Source organism: Mesocricetus auratus, unplaced genomic scaffold, assembly GCF_017639785.1.
Source record: "Mesocricetus auratus isolate SY011 unplaced genomic scaffold, BCM_Maur_2.0 Super-Scaffold_100691, whole genome shotgun sequence".
Taxonomy (NCBI): Eukaryota; Metazoa; Chordata; class Mammalia; order Rodentia; family Cricetidae; genus Mesocricetus; species Mesocricetus auratus.
In genome coordinates, this window is record NW_024429267.1 from 11,561,957 (window position 1) to 11,578,854 (window position 16,898).

The window sequence follows — 16,898 nt, forward strand, 5'->3', positions numbered from 1 at the left end:
GATTGATGGCTCAGCTGTTAAGAGCAGTTGCTGCTCTAGCACAAGTTCCGGTTCAATTCCCAGCACCCACGTGGTGGCTCACAAACCTCTGTAACTCCAGTCCCAAGGGATCTAGTGCCCTCTTCTGGCCTCCTTGAGTACTGCATATATGTGGTACACAAGCAGACATACATACAGGCAAAACACCTGTACAAATGAAATAAACATTTTCAAGTGATTTTTAAAAAATAAAAACATAAAAGAGCAGCCATCCTCCCTAGAGCCCTTTGGAGAACTTGATTCTCAGAAACAGCGGATCTCCTATGCGTGCTCCACAGACAAGAATGGTTATGAATGCAGCCTTCCTCCCCTCCCCCAAAGAAAGTAGTAAACCTACTTAGAACATAAGGGTTTTGTAATTTTTGTCAAAAATTAATTGTTTAATTCTCAAGTCTGGACTTTGTAGATGACAAAGTTTCATGAACAATGTTCTTGGTTGAGCAGTGTTCTTGGTCAGACTGCTTGCCTGAGCAAGGGCATCTGGGTTTGGTGGTGGTGGTGGTGGTGGTGGTGGTGGTGGTGGTGGTGGTGGTGGTTTTGGTTTGTTGTTGTTAGGTTGGGGTTTTGTTTTTTTGTTTTTTTGTACTTCTGGAACATGGAATTAGGGAAATTGTCAAGGGAGACTCTGCTGGATGGTGGGAAAGGTGTCATATAACACACGCAGGAATACAGGCACCTCAAAATGCCTGCAATGGATCCTGCACCTGTCAATGAACACCAGGATCGGCAGAGCCCTGCAGTGCAGTGACCAGCCCAAACAGGAAGTTGTGTGGGGAAAGACGTTCCCAAATGGCTTCTAAACTTGATGACCAGATATGTGTCCTAAGGTAGTTTCCAGAAACAGATATAGGGATTTGGAGAGAGGGGTAGGTTTTTAAAGTTGTATTTAGGTTATGTTTATAGTATTGCCTGGGTATATATATATATATATATATATATATATATATATATATATATACATATATATATATGTGCATCATGCATATGTGTGTGCCCATAGAGACCAGAGATTGGATCCCCTGAAGCTGGAGTTAGGGGCGGTTGGGCATCTGTTGTGGGTTCTTGGGATCTGAACCTCAGTCCTCTGAAAAAGCACCAAGTGATTGATGGATTGATTATTTATGTATTTACTTGGTTTTTGATACAGGGTTTCTCTGTGTAGTCCTGCCTGTCCTGGTATTTGCTCTGTAGACCAGGCTGACCTTGAACTCAGAGATCCACCTGCCTCTGCCTCCCCAATGCAGAGATTCAAGGTGTGCACCCCCATGCCAGCTTGAAGCAAGTGTTCCTAACAGCTAAGCCATCTTCCAGCTGGAGAGGTTGTTTCTGTGAGAGCTACCTGGAGGTGGGGGACAACATATGATCTAGGCCAGGCATTCAGGAAGGAGGGTGAAGTGCCCTTACTCAGACAGGAAATGGAAGGCTCACCCAAAGAAGAAAGGGAGGGGTAGTGAGAGGTGTCAGGGAACCTGGGGAGCCAGATGAAGTCGGGGTGAGCAGCTCCTTGAAGAAGTGCCTGGACTACCTGTCACTCATCTGTTCCCACCTAGACTCTTGAGAGGGTCTGCAGAAAGTACATAGTCAGCAAACATTTGCTAACCATAGAAAAAGCATTTACCCATCAAGCCCGCTTCTCCCCAACAGGTAGGTTGATGATAATTAAAATAAGGGGAGTGGGTGCGGAGCAAGGAGAGAGGCGGAATGGGGACAAGCTCACCAGAGAAGCAGCTATCCATGCTCTACTGTCACTACAGATACTCAGGCCCGCCAGCCTGAAGGGAAAGGAAGCCAGTGCAAGCCTCTGATCCGCTGAGCCACAACTTTCCCAGTATCTTTCCTTCGGTGGAAGACTCGCCGTCTTGACTGCTGTGATAGAGCCCGGGAGGCTTTTTTGTGGGACTTGGTGTGTGTGTTACAGTGTATGTCAGTGGCAGCAAGCAGCCTAAAGCAAAAAATCTCAGGAGGAATCATAGCTTAAAATCGCCTCTTTCCTCTTCCACGTTTTGTGAACATGAAACGTGTAGTACCAAAATATTCAGATAACAGCGGGTAGGCAAGAGCAATGTGAGCACTGGAAGGGCCAGGGGAAGGAGGCTGCAGGCGAATGCACTTGCCTGGCCTACACTCTGGACACTTAGTCAGTGAGGGAAGCAGCGAGTGCAGAGGGCAGTGGTCTAGTCAGTTGATCAGTGAAGGAGCACCTAGGGAGAGAGATGGTCTGGTGAGATCCTTGGGAAGAGGTCTGTGTCTGGAGCTATAGCGAGAGACTGCCTTAGTCCGGGTTGCCCTAGAAATGGAGCTTTGAGACAGGATTTGGAAGCAGGCATTATATTCAGGAAGTGACACCAGGACGGAACAGTGGGGAACAGGAAGAGTGAGGTGGGGAAGATGGAAAGGCCAGCTTTGGGCCAGCTCAGGAGGTTGAGCTGGGCTTCTGAGAAGCATGCCCAGGGGCCCCAGAATTGGCGTCCAGAACCTCAGGGGTTTCAAGATTTCCACGAGACTCTGGGAAAGGTGCTCCAAGGTAATTTCCCTATTCTGGGCTACCCCTCTATTGCTAAAATTCCTTCCCAAAGAGAGACATAAACAATGTCTACTATTTTCCTAAGGCCCCGATGACTAACCAAGTGAGGCACAGTTCAGCCAGCTAACTCTGGGGAGCCAGCTGAGTTTATTGGGCTTCCTCACAGATCACAGGTGAGGGCTATTTACAGGGGTTTAGGTGTGCCTCCCAATATCACCCCAGCAGGGAGGAGAACTTCCTATAGCTACATAGACAGAGCTCCCATTCCCTAGTCTTCCCTATCCTATACACTCTAGCCAATCCCCAAGGCCTGCGCAGTAAGGCAGAGTCACATACAGCAAGTAGTAGGACATGGCGAGATACTCAGGTAAGGGTCTCCATGCAAACAGTCCGAGGGTCAGGCTGGAATAATCCTTTTGCAAAGGGACAAGCTGAGCTCCCCAAGATAGTGGTTGCTTGACTCAGAGGGCATGCTCAAAACTCCACACTCCAGCCCTGTGCTAAGAGGGCTCCTTGGAGCAGAAGTTCCCACTTGAAGGATCCAGCAGCAGAGCATGGAACTGTGCACACAGGACTTGTTCTCTGCCAGGCGCCCCAGTGCCCATGACTCCCCCCAGCAGCCCACAGTTTCTTTTGGCACTGTCCCATATCTTACCCAAAGTTGTCACAGTGCAGCAGCTCAAACTGTCTCCCCATAAGCAGCCAGAGGTCAAATCTCAGGCTAGCTCTATGGCATGCCATCATGTGCTCTTCTACCCTCCAGTAAGATCGGCTATACCCTCTCCACAGGCCTGGCTGAGAGCCAGGGAAGGAAGGCATCCCTTGGGTGCTCTGCCTCATGTCTATACCGTACAGACCTCTCATGTCTATACCGTACAGACCTCTCATATGAACGCTCTGTCTTGGCAGCCGGGGAGATGGCTTAATTTGCTGCATAAGCATGAAATCCCCACATAAAAAGCCAGGTATGTGGGGCTGGAGAGATGGCTCCAAGGTTAAGAGCACTAGCTGCTCTTCCAGAGTTCCCGAGTTAGTTCAGTTTCCAGACACCTCATGGTGGCTCACGACCGTCTATAATGAGATCTGGTGCCCTCTTCTTGAGTGCAGGCAAACATGCAGACAGAATGCTGTATACATAATAAATAAATAAATCTTTAAAAGGAGAAAACAAAAAGCCAGGTACGGACATACACGTAACCCCAACACTGTGCAGGGCAGAGACAGGATTACTGACTGCCAGCCTGGCTCTGGGTTCTGTGACTGACCCTGCTTCAGGAAACAAGCCAAGCGATGGCGCAGGACATCCAGCGTCTTCCTCTGGCCTCACAAGCACACTGGAGTTGTGCTGACTAATTTTACGCCACCTTGACACACGGGCTAGAGTCATTTTGGAAGAGGAAGCCTCAGCTGAGAAAATCCCTGCACCAGGTTGGTCTGCGGGAGCCAGTGGTGCACTTTCTTGATTGATGCTGCGGGCCCAACCCACTGCGCTACTACCCCTGGGTAAGCGGCTCTAGATGGTAAGAGAAAGCCTTGGTGAGCAAGTCAGCAAGCAGCGCTCTCCTCAGCCTCTGCATCAGCTCCCGCCCCCAGAGTCCTGCTGGCAAGCTCTGGCTGCCTGTGATGATGCACGGTGACGCACCCAGATGTGGAAGTGAAGGTAAAACAAATTCTTTCCTCCCCAAGTTGCTTTTTGGTCATGGTGTTTTAGCACAGCAGTAGGAACTGTAAGACAGGAGCTCTCACCCGCAAACACCTACACTTTAATCCTATGCAGGTATACACACAGCAGGAGTCTATAATCTCCTCAGGAGGCTGAGGCGGGAGAATCATTTGAGTACGGGTTTAAAGTCAGCCTGAGCAACAGAGCAAAACTGTCTCAAAACAGAAGAAACTATCAATTTGAAGTATCGTCTCCTATAAGTACTGTGAGGGCTGGACTGGACAGATGGCTCAGCAGGCAAGAGCACTTGCTGCTCTTCCAGAGGACCCAAGTTCACATCCTAGCATCCATTTGGCAACTCATAACCATCTATAACTCAAGTTTCTGATGCCCTCTTCTGGTCTCTATGGGAACTGCATGCACATGTGCACATACGTACATTCGTATTCTTCCTTGGATGTTTTAGCCACCTGAACACAGCAGGTATTAAATATATGTGATGAATGAGCAAAAGACACCTATTAGGCATGTCATGGGGGAGAGGCGGGATCTAAGGAATAGTGGTAGGTCCCAGGAAACTTTGGAAAAGCAGCTGTGTTTATTTTATATGTCCTGTGGAAGGAGAAGGGTGAGGGCAGCCAGAGACAGGCACTTTCTGTGGGAGGCAGGAAGAGGGAGACACCATTGCTTATGTTGCTATTCATTCTAAATGTACGGCATCCCTGTCACAAAGTTAGGATCACTCTAAGAGAGATGATATTTCTCAATAGAAAAATAATCAAATGAGGCTATGAAGTTTGGCTCTGTGTGGCCTCTTCAGGACCAGCTCCTAGAAGGGGTTGGGGACGGACGACAGAATTCCTATACAGATATTTCAAGCTTTCACAGTACAGAGAAACCAAGAAAATAGATTGGGAGCATCAAGGGATTCTGCACAGTTGTACATTTTGTTGGTTGGTTGGGTACAAACAGAGCCTGCACTTCTAGAAGCTAAGCTTCCTGCCTCAGAGGCTCGAGAATAAAAGCGGGATGTCAATGTTCAGTCAGCCGAGGGAAGTATGAACCTCAAAACAGCGGCTTCACAGCCATCATCATGGCCACCCCTAACCTCAGGCACTAACCAATGAAGACACACTTGCTGGACATTACCCCCCTGTGCCCCCAGTGCCACAACTATGTCAAAACACACCAGGACATGAGTCCCCTTTCCACTGTGCCTTGGCCAAAGCCAGAACAGCTCAAATTCCAACCTTAAAAACAAAAAGCTAAAGCATTTAACAAGTTTTCGTATTCTCTGGGCTGCAGTTATTAACCATTCCTTGGGTTGAATTATTTGGCAACAAAGGCGATACTTGCAGACTATTCAATTGGTCAGTGGGCAGAAACTCCCAAACTACAGTAAACACGTTTTAATGTTTGGTCTGTGGCTTCCTTCAACTAGGACTGTAGAGACCCTTTAGCTAAGAACCTCTAGAACACATTTTTACAGAATATTTCTAGAGTGAAAAGAGCAAGCCGGACCACTTAGTGACTAGACTCAAAATAATGAAGAGTTTAATTTGCCTTCCATAGGCAGGTCAGAGGTTTTATGTAGCCCAGGCTGCCTCAATCTTGCTTTGTAGCCAAGGGTGACCTTTAACTTTTGAGCCCACTGCCTTTATTTTCCAAGTGCTAGGATTTTAGTGGCACAACTACACTTGGGATTATAGACACGCACGTGTCTTGGTTTTGATTTTTCAAGATACGGTTTCTCTATGTAGTTTTGGAGGCTGTCCTGGAACTCACTCTGTAGACCAGGCTGGCCTCAAACTCACAGAGATCCACCTGCCTCTGCCTCCGGAGTGCTGGGATTAAAGGCGTGCACCACCAACACCCAGCTCTACACCTGTTTTTAAGGGATGCTGGGGATAGAACCAAGGACCCAGAGCACACTAGGCAAGCACTCTACCTCCCCACCCCAAGTCCATCCACAGACGGGTCCAGGGACTTTCTGCAGACCTTAAGTGTCTGACTCCGCCTGCACGGGAGTGTTGGCCGACTGTGATGGTCGTGAGATAATCATCACAGCGAGAAACTCAGATTCCTTGAGCAATTTGAGGAACTTCACATTCAGTATCCAAACTGCTGAACAACTCCAGGAAACAGATGTTCTGTTCTGTTTTGTTTTGTTCTGTTTTGTTTTGCAACAAGGACAGAAGCCGGGATGCATGCACCCAGCAAACATTACCACTAAGCTACGCCTCAGCCCACCGTGGTGATGTTTTTATCTCTGCCTCATCCATGAGGGAGCGGAGGCTCAGCAGAGCACACACTCTCCCAAGATCACGTCCCTGGCGAGAACGGGATGGCCAGAGGTTGAGAGCCTGACCTGCAGAGCCGGGGCCTGGCTGAGAAATCCCAGGACACCGTCCTTCCTCACCCCCTTCACGTCACCCGTGTCTTCTCTGTCCTGAGCTCGCTGACCAGAGGGCCTCAGAGCCTCAGGGGTCTCAGGATGGGTGGGGTCATGTGAGTCTCCCTCTGTGAGCTTCAGGCTTGCAACCAGTGAAGACAGTGACTGCCTCTGGGAGACCTGAGCTGTGACATCAGAACTGAGCAGACATCTGGCCCTCTGTATACTGGTCTTTCACGCCCCAGGTTCCCCCCCACCCCGAAATTCAAGGACACAGAAATCGACACTCACATCCCTTTTCCCTACTATAAAAGCTCAGATCCTGTGCCAATGTGAAGAGAATAAATTCAGGATATGGGAGTGTTTTTAGAAGTTAACAATGCCTGTCCTGATTTGGATATGAAGTATCCCCTCAAAGGGCTCGGTCACCAACTGTAGTACCTGTATCTCTAATAGAGGACTGTACTGCTGTTTTAGTTTTAGATTTTTCTGATTATTTATTTTGGTTTTTTGAGGTAGGGTCTTTCTATGTAACCCAAGCTGGCCTTGAATTCACAGAAATCTGTCTACCTCTGCCCCCCAAGTGCTTGTATTAAAGGTGCACACCACACACCTAGTGATGTATTTTTAATTATGTGTATGTACATGGGGCTGTATGTGGATATGTGTACATGTGTGGAGGTGTATGTGTGTGCAAATGACCACAGAGGCCAAAGGCATCAGATTCCCCTGGAGCTGGAGTTTCAGGTGTTTGTCAGCCGCCTGCTGTGGGTGCTTGGACTCAAACTCAAGTCTTCCTCAAGAGCAGCTCTTAACCAATGAGTCTCTCCACCCACAGGACCTGGAGGTTTCATGCTTAGGCCCTACTTCCTGTTCCCTTTCTGCTTCCTGACTCTGCTGGTTAGGTTCTGTGCTTTGTTTTTGTTTTTGTTTTGTTTTGTTAACTTGACCCAAGCTGGAGTCATTTAAGAAACAGTGTCCTCAACTGAGAAACTATCTCCTGATCTGCTGTAGGCAAGTCTGTGAGCCATTTTCTAGATGGAGGATTGATGTGGGAGGGCCCGCCTGCCCTCTGTGGGCAACGCCACCCTTGACCAAGAGGTCCTGGGTTATTTAAGAAAGCGAGCTGAGTGCTCTGGAGAGATGGTTCAGTGGTTAAGAACACTGGCTGCTTTTCCAGAGGTCCCGAGTTCAAGTCCCAGCAACCACATGGTGCCTCACAGCCATCTATAGTTTGGTGCTCTCTTCAGCCATAAAGGAGAACATACAGATAGAGCATCATGTGCATTAAATAAATAAAGAAAAAAGCAAGCTAAGCAAGCCAGCAAGCAGGGTTTCTCTATGCCCTTCCCTTTAGTTCCTGCTATGGCTTCACTTCATGATGGACTTATGAGGTGAAATAAACCACTTAGTCCCCAGCTTGATGTTTGGTCATGGTGTTTTATCACAGTGACAGAAACCACACTAATGCACTAACTGAGATCACAAAGTGTGGCTCCTGCTCCTGGCCCGCCTCCTCTGCTATGATGGACTACATGTAGCTCCCAAACTATGAGTCAGTAGAACCCTTCCTTCCCTAAGCGGCTGCTAATAGGTATTTTATCAACCCTTAGCAATACAAAATTACAGACAGCCATGGAGCCGAGTAGAACCCACCAATGACTAGGGACAATAAAGGAAAATTTAGGCAGCATGGTTGCCAAGGTGAGATGCCAACATTCCAACCTATTTATCATGCCATCTTAACACAAACAAAACAACACTATCGCCCAGTGGTGTTCGGAGGTGCACACTGCACTTGTCCCTTACTTGCATGGTTCCCATAGGCTCTGAGAACTTTTATCTTGTGGGGACCTTCCTCCATAAAACGATCATGTTTTATTAGCATGCTGGTGTATAGAACAATATATTAATATTCAATATAAAAATAGCCTCTTCCCCCTGAAAGTTCTCCCCACCCCTTCTGATTTTTAGAGAAATCAATGATCCTGGATCCAGGCATGATGTCTGCTTCTGACTACTGAATAGCGCCCCGCTTGTGTGTGGATGAGTTTGTGCCCTACACTAAAAACCCAGGGAACTTCGAAAAACAGCTTTACTTGAGCACCAAGTGGGCCAATTAAACCAAGGTCTAGAGGAAGACATTTTTGTTCGTTCTCCCAGGTGATTCTAAGGTATAACTGGTCCCACACTCCTGGCTCAAGTAATATTTTCCAGATAGGATCTTTAGTTTCGCCACAGAAAATAGTTTTCCCGGGTTTCCCTTCGTCTTGAAAATTCTCATTTTCCAAGCACAGAGGCTTCCTTTCCATCCAGGAAAGCCCTTCGGATGTGCCGGGCAGGTGATGCTTTTAAATGTTAGCAAGAGCACCACACACTGTGTCACCTTCAGTTCTATCTAACCTTCAAGTCTTCAAGTAGCCTCATGGATGCGATCTGACCCTGTGAAAAGTAGGAAACCAGGAGCCGTCCTGAGACAGCTTCCAAAGCTAGGCCTAAACTGAAAGGGAAGCGTATGAGGCTCACACTTGGGCTTTAGTTTGCAGAACTAGAAATATTATTGTGAACCAAAAGGTGTCTGAGGCCAAAGGCATCTGGTCTCCCTAAAACTGGAGTTGTAGGCAATTGTGGGTGGCTAAATGGGAGGACTTGGAACTGACTAGGTCCTTGGGTAAAGCTATTTGTGGCCAAGGTTGACAACCTGAGTTTAATCCCTGGGACCCACACAATAGAAACAGACAATCAAGGACTAATTGTGGATGGACTTTTCTTTCGGCCACCAGCTCACCAATAACGACATGAGACTTATTAATTATGAATGCTTGGCCTTAGCTTAGGCTTTTCCCCAAGTAGCTCTTATAATTTAAACTGTTTTAATTTTGCCATGTGGCTCAGTGACCTCTCCTCTTTACGGTATCTGACTCCTTTAGTGTCTCACTAACACCTCTCACCTGCCTATATTCATCCCAAGTTCCTCTCTCTGCCCGGAAGTCCCAACTATTCTCTCCTGCTTAGCTATTGGCTGTTCTTCTCTTCATTAAACCAATCACAGTGACACACCTTTACACAGTGTAAACAAACATTCCAACAGTTGACCAGATATAGAAACCATTAAAACCAGCTGCAGGGTTACTGAAGGAACCGGTAGAGAGCTGTGGAAGCCAGGCCTCCTTCACCAGGCTGCCCTGGGCCCTTGGTGCCAGGCTACCAGATGTCCCAGCACAGCCCACTCTTGGAGCTTGAGAACAGCCGAGAGTGAGATGCCCAAGCATCCTTAAAGGATGCTTGCCCCTGGTCCAGGATACTCCATCCCCACCTTACAGCACCCTAACACTTTTAAGTCCAGAGCATGGAAGCCTGAATACCATACACTAATAGGTGGCCTGGCCTTCTCGTTCTCCTTTTTTAAAAAAAGGAATTTATTTGTTTGTGTGTGTGTGTGTGTGTGTGTGTGCACGCATGCACTTGTGGGTACATGTATACATGATTACACATGCCAGTATCCACAGAGGAGGGCATTGGATCCCTCAGAACTTGAGTCACAGGCAATTATGGGCTGGGATACTGTGTTCTAGCAACTAAACTCAAGTCCCTCACATGAGCAGCAAGCACTCTTAACTACTGAGCCATCTCTCCAGCCCTGGCCTGGCTGATTCTCATAGGTTTAAAAATTTTAGGAAATATAGAAATGAAATGTACCTTCCATAAACACAATATAATTTACTTTTTAAGATTTTTAAAGTATAAGTGTTTTGCCTGCATGTATGTTTGTGCCCTACTTGTGTGCCTGGTGTCTGCAGAAGTCAGAAGATGGTTAGATCCTCTGGAATTAGAGTTACAGATGGCTGTGAACCACCATATGGATGCTAGGGCCAAACCCAGGTCCTTTGTGTGAGCAGCCAGTGTTCTTAACTACTGAGTCCTATCCCTAGCCCTCTAATCTGTAGTTAAAAGCCTTAATATTTACACTTTATTTTGAGACAGGGTTTCTCTGTGTAGCACCGGAACTCTGTGGTCTAGGCTGGCCTAAAACTCAGAGATCCGCCTACCTCTGCCTCCTCGGTGCAGGGACTAAAGGCATGCACCACCACTGCCCAGCTTAATATCTATGCTTAGTCCTGGAAAAAGATCCATCCACTCAGCAATTAAACTTAGACATTAGAATGGATCTCCTTTAGTGGATATATCAGGAGAGAAAGGATTTTAGGAAGAACGTGGCTGACATTTGACGATGTCATATAGACAGCTAAACCCTGCACTGCTTGTGGTGACACTTTGTTTACGATCTAACAAATAAAGCTTGCCTGAAGATCAGAGTGCAAAGCTAGCCACACTAGCCACTACTCAGGAGACGGATCTCTGTTAGTTCAAGGCCACCCTGGGCTACACAAAATTGCTCCAGTCTAAAAGAGAACAGAGGTCACACAAAGGTGATCCCAGCACTTGGAGTGACACACCTTTAATCCAAGCACTAGGGAGGTGGAGAAGGAAAGGATTGGCTGGGCAGAGAGAGGGATGTAAGGCGGGAGGAGACAGGAGTTCATGGCAGTCTGAGGAAGCAGTTTGAGCAGCAGTTAGTCTGAGGCAGTCAGTCTGAGGAGGGGTCCGAGCATTGGTCTTTTGGTCTGAGCATTGGTAGATGTAAGAACTCTCCAGTGACTGGCCGCTCTGCTTCTCTGATCTTTCAGCTTTCACCCCCTGATAACTGGCTCCAAATTTACATTATTAATACCGATTAGAATTCATGCTATAACTGTTAAGATGAATGAGAAGAACATAATATAGTGAGCCAAGTTTGACATGGGGACCTTGCAAATCACACACCATCAATCTTAATTATATACCTGTTCATAAGACAGAACACCAGAGCAAGAAGGAATCTTCAGTGAGCTCAGAGAGCTATGAAATGGCTGCCTTGTTGAAAGCTTAGGATTGTGTATACCAGCAGGGGACAAAGTACTTCATTTTTGTTCTAAATTTTGTTTTCTTAAAAACAATGTCTCAGAGTGGCAAGGAATTATAAAATGTGAAGAGTATTTTCCAAAGGGCTTCTCAGTGGCCTCCCATAAGGGGCAGAGGAAAGATAGTGTTACTGTGTCCACATTTTTCTTTTGCTTCATCTGTGACTCTTTGAATGAGAGGCACTTAATAAAATGGACAGTCTCTAGATCATTGTGTTTTTATGAGGAATTTGTAGATGGCTCACACTCCAATGCTCAGCAACGCAGATGTGATTTCTGACCAGTTCCTTGGACTTGAATATAAACAGTTTTATATTACACAGACTTTACCACAACTGGGAAAAACGGACACCTTAGTCTCAGTCATGGCAAAAGAAACAAAGCAATCTCCAGAAGAGTGTGTGTATGTGTACGTATATAGACCCTAAGGAAGTGGGAAGGTAATTTATACGTTTTTCCTTTTTAATGGCGGGGGGTTAAGACAGGGTTTCCCAGTAGCTATGGAGCCTCTCCTGGAACTCACTCTGTAGACCAAGCTGGCCTTGAACTCACAGAGACCCACCTGCCTCTGCTTCCCAAGTGCTGGGATCAAAGGTGTGCGCTACTTTCTGGGAACTAGAGAGATATATCAGTAGTTAAGAACACTAGGTGCTCTTCCAGAAGACACAGGTTTGATCTCCAGCACCTATATGGTGGGTCATAACCTTCTATAACTCCAGTTAACAGGGGACCTAATGCCCTCTTCTGGCCCCTGCAGGCTCCTGTACCCACAAGGCACACATAAACTCACATAGACACACACACACACACACAGAGAGAGAGAGAGAGAGAGAGAGACAGAGAGACAGAGACAGAGACAGAGAGATGATAAATAAAAAAAGGAAATAGGCTTACTAGAGACACAAGATACCTGTTACCTAATGTTCCTATTCTCAGTGACTCTGCTGGGAAGTAGGGAAGAGGGGAGCTCCCACATACCAGCCATCCTGTTCTTACTGCCATTGCCCAGGCAACGCTGCTATCACTTCTCTGGAAGGTTGATGCATGTGTCCAGAGTTGTACAGCTAGTAAATGGGCCAGCTAGAATTCAGGTCTTGGTCTTCCTGGATCCATTCCCAGAATCTATGTGCCTGATTAGTGTGACATATTACATGCTTTGAGGGCGGGGGCGGGCTTTCCTCCTTTCTTCCATGCTTATTTTACAAGATCTGCCTGTGTCTGCCCCTACAGTGTATGCCACCACATCTGGCTTTTAAAAAACAAGCAAGCTGGGCATAGTGGCACAGGCCTTTAATTGTAGCACTCTGGAGACGGAGGCAGTCAGATCTATGAGTTCAAGATCTCTGGTCTCAAAAAACCAAATAAATAAATAACAACAAACTCACAGGTTCTGGGGATCAAACTCAGGTCCTTATGATTTACAAGGCAATCATATCTGCAGATTTACAATGCATTTTTTATTATTATAAAAGCAATTCAGGTGTGGGTGGCGCACGCCTTTAATCCCAGCACTCAGGACACAGAGGCAGGCGGATCTCTGTGAGTTCGAGGCCAGCCTGGTCTACAGAGCGAGTTCCAGGACAGCCTCCAAAACAATACAGAGAAACCTGGCCTCGAAAAACAAAAACAAACAAACAAGCAAAAAAAGCAATTCAGAACTTCCTAGTCTGTGGGGAGCCGCCCCCACATTCTCCGTTACAAGATGGCGCTGACACCCGTTGTCAGTTGGAGTAAACAACCTTGGTGCGCATGTGCCTGCTACTTTTCCATCCCTTACTCTCTGTCTCTCCCGTGGCGTCATATGGGCTGACCAGCAGGAGCCAGTCAGGAGATGACACGTCCGAGGTGGGGACTGCTGAGCTATATAAGGGTTGGGCTTTTCGCTCCCTGGGTCTCCGCTTTGTAAGCTTATGCTCTCCCTCTCAAGACGCATTAAAGCTGTTCTGCAGAAGGATCCTAAGTGTGCCGCGTCGTTCTTGCTGGCGAGACGGTAGCGCGGGACACTAGTCAAGATCCCTAAGTGAGCAAAGACTAAAGCCATACCTCTGCACTCCAGGTTCTTCATAGGAAATGGGACCTACAGCTACCAGTGCTACCTCTGAACCCAGAGAAAGCTAAAGGTAGAAAAAGCCTGTGGTCTGGGCTGCAACATCTGGGAACTGAAGCCACAGTCCCCTGATTCAAGTTCACAGGTAGCTGAATGATAACCCCTGTATGGAGCCTGCAAAAAAAAAAACAAAAAACAAAAACAAAAACAAAAAACAACCAGGGAGGAGCTTGCTTACTTCCTATGCAGAAACACACCTCTTGCCCCCGGCAGGAGACAGCTGCAGGACTAGAGACTGGTTCATGTCCAATATCTAGAATTCAGTCTCTGCTCAGGGCAGGGATATTGTAGCATTAACCTGAGATAAATTTGGAGCCAGAGTGTACAAGCAGGAAACCATCCGGGGAGGGCATTCCCCTGCATAGAGATCTGAGAAAATGACCAAATGCGTGAGTCAATCTGATGCTATGGAAAAGATCCAGTAAACAGGTTGGGTCCTGGTGGAGGACATACACATTCTTAAAATCCTCACACAGGAAATTAGGGATGGTATTCATTACATAAAACTAGAAAACTACAAAACAAGAATAGGCAGATATGGGGCTGGTAAGATGGGTCACTGGGTAAAGGCTCCTGATAACCTGAATTCCACCCCCAGAACCCACACGAGCAGAGAAAAGACCCAACTTTCAACAAGATATCCTCAGACCTGTCTACATACATGTCATGGCATGTTAATGAACATACATACACACACAAATAAATATAATAAAAAATTTAGAGGAAGAAGGCAGATATAGAAAAGACTGACTGCTCTTCCAAAGGTCCTGAGTTCATTTCCCAGTAACCATATGTTACCTCACAACCATCTTGTGCCCTCTTTTGGCCTGCAGACATACATGCAGGCAAAACACTATATACATAATAAATGAACCTTTTCTTTTTAATGTGTATGAACGCTTTGCCTGTGTGAATGTATGTGGGCCCACCGAAGTCAGAAGAACTAGAGTTACCATGGTTGTGAACCACCATGTGTGTTCTGGGAATTGAACTCAGATCTTCTGCAAGAGCAACCAGTGATCTTAACCACTGAGCCAGTTAGCCACTCCCCAGTCCAAAAAAAAAAAAAAAAAAAAAACAAGACCTCAAATTCCTTGAGTTATAAAGTAACTATAACAAGGAAACAGACTACAAAATAAACATATCCTGCCAGTAGGGCATGCTGTTGACTTGTCTTTTAAGATTTATTTTGCTATTTATTATTTTCAAAGTTTTAAAAGATTTATGTATATGAGTGTTTTGCCCACATGTATGTATGTCTGTGCAGCGTGTGCAGGTGCCCGTGGATTTCAGAAGAGGGCATTGGATCCCCTGTAACTGAAGTTAGAGACAGTTGCGAGCCACTCTGTGGGTGCTGGGAATCAAACTCAGGTCCTCTAAACCACTGAGCTAACTCTCCATTCCCATTTGTTTGTATGTGTGTGTCTCTAAGTGCCAGTGTGTGTACATTTGGGTATGTACCCACTAAGGCCAGGAGAGGGCGTCAGCTGCCTTGGAGCTGGAGTTATAGGCAGTTGTGAACCAACCAACATTGATGTTGGGAACTGAACTTGGGTCCTCTGCAAAGAGAGTATAGACTTTTAACCACTGAGCCATCACTCCAACCCCTGATCCTGGTCTTACTGCTGGTGGTGTTAACCTTAGCCCCTTGGTTAAGATAGACTCTGATAGAAATCAGGTGTCTCCCAGCCTGCCTTCAGCCACTCAGCAACAGCAGCTACAGGAGCAGTTGCCAAATGACCTTTAAAATGTCCCTCCATTACAGGCCACTCTCTTGCTCTCTGTCTCTCTCTCTCTCTCAGGTCCCCGATCTGAGACAGCCTTTCACTCCCCACCCCCAATAAATGTCTTGGGTGAGATTTGTTGTGTGGTGTGATCTTTGAGGCACACCCTGGCCCCCAAGGTACCCTTCTGCCACTAAACCCTAACAAACTCAGCTTAAACATTAAAAAATTGTAAAGTTAGGGTTTTTCCCCCTTATAATAAATATCTTGTTTGTTTTTCGAGACAGGGTCGCTCTTTATAATCCTGGCTGTCCTAGAACTTGTTATATAGAGCAGGCTGGCCTCAAACTCACAGAGATCCACTTGCCTCTACCTCCTGAGTGCTGCATTAAAGGTGTGGGCCACCACTCCGAGCCTAATAAATATCTTAAGGAAGATACTTTGAGGCAATGTAACTATTCTATTTCATCTCAAAATTTTGGATAATTTTAACATCATTTGGGAAATTTGTGCTAGCAATAGTAATCACTATGGTGTCTGCCTAATGAGGACTTTATAGTTTCCTCATTAACAAATTATTATCTGTAGCCCTTCATTTATTACTCATGTAAAGAACTGAAACTCTATGCACCTCTGTTCTGGTTATCTGGCTTATTTAAGTATAAACTTGTGAGTATTTATTATATAGTGTGGTTATAATAGAGGTTAAGCATTCCTAATCTGGGCTTTAGATCTATACACATATCTTAGATTCTAATATAGGATCCCAAATTCAAAACTCTGAGAAATTAAGAATTTTTTGAGCACTGGTATGATGTGATAAGCATAAAATTCCACATACAAAAGTATTAAAACTATTTTGTAAAATTAATCTTAGGATATATATACAAGGCATATAGTGAACATAAGTATTTAGTGTTTGGTCACTCTAGTTACAAGAGGCCTCATAAATACAAATATTAAAAACAACTTATAGCCGGGCGGTGGTGGCGCATGCCTTTAATCCCAGCACTCGGGAGGCAGAGGCAGGGCTGGACCGACAGCCTCCAAAACAATACAGAGAAACCCTGTCTCGTAAAAACCAAAAAAAACAAAAACAAAAACAAAAAACAACTTATAAGCCTGATCTACTTCTGGTCTCAAGCTCAAGCATTTTACACAGTCATTATTTACTTCGTCCAAATTATTCTAGATCCCTTATTGCAAGTTCTTCAGGTTGGATTCCCTACATCCTTTTTTATTTATTTTCTGAGATAGTCTTGATGTGCAGCCTTGGTGGGCCTTGAACTTGCCATCCTCCACCTCAGCCGCTGGTGTATTTGAAATGCACCCATCCTCCTGACACTTCAAGAAGCTCCGAGCTCCTGTGCTTTCCCTGCCCTGATCCTGGAATCAACTACTTCTCCAGGGTTGGCCCTTTTTTTCAGATGTGAAAATCTGGGCAGTAGCTATACATATTGTTACTAGAATATTGTTTCTAAGCCCTCA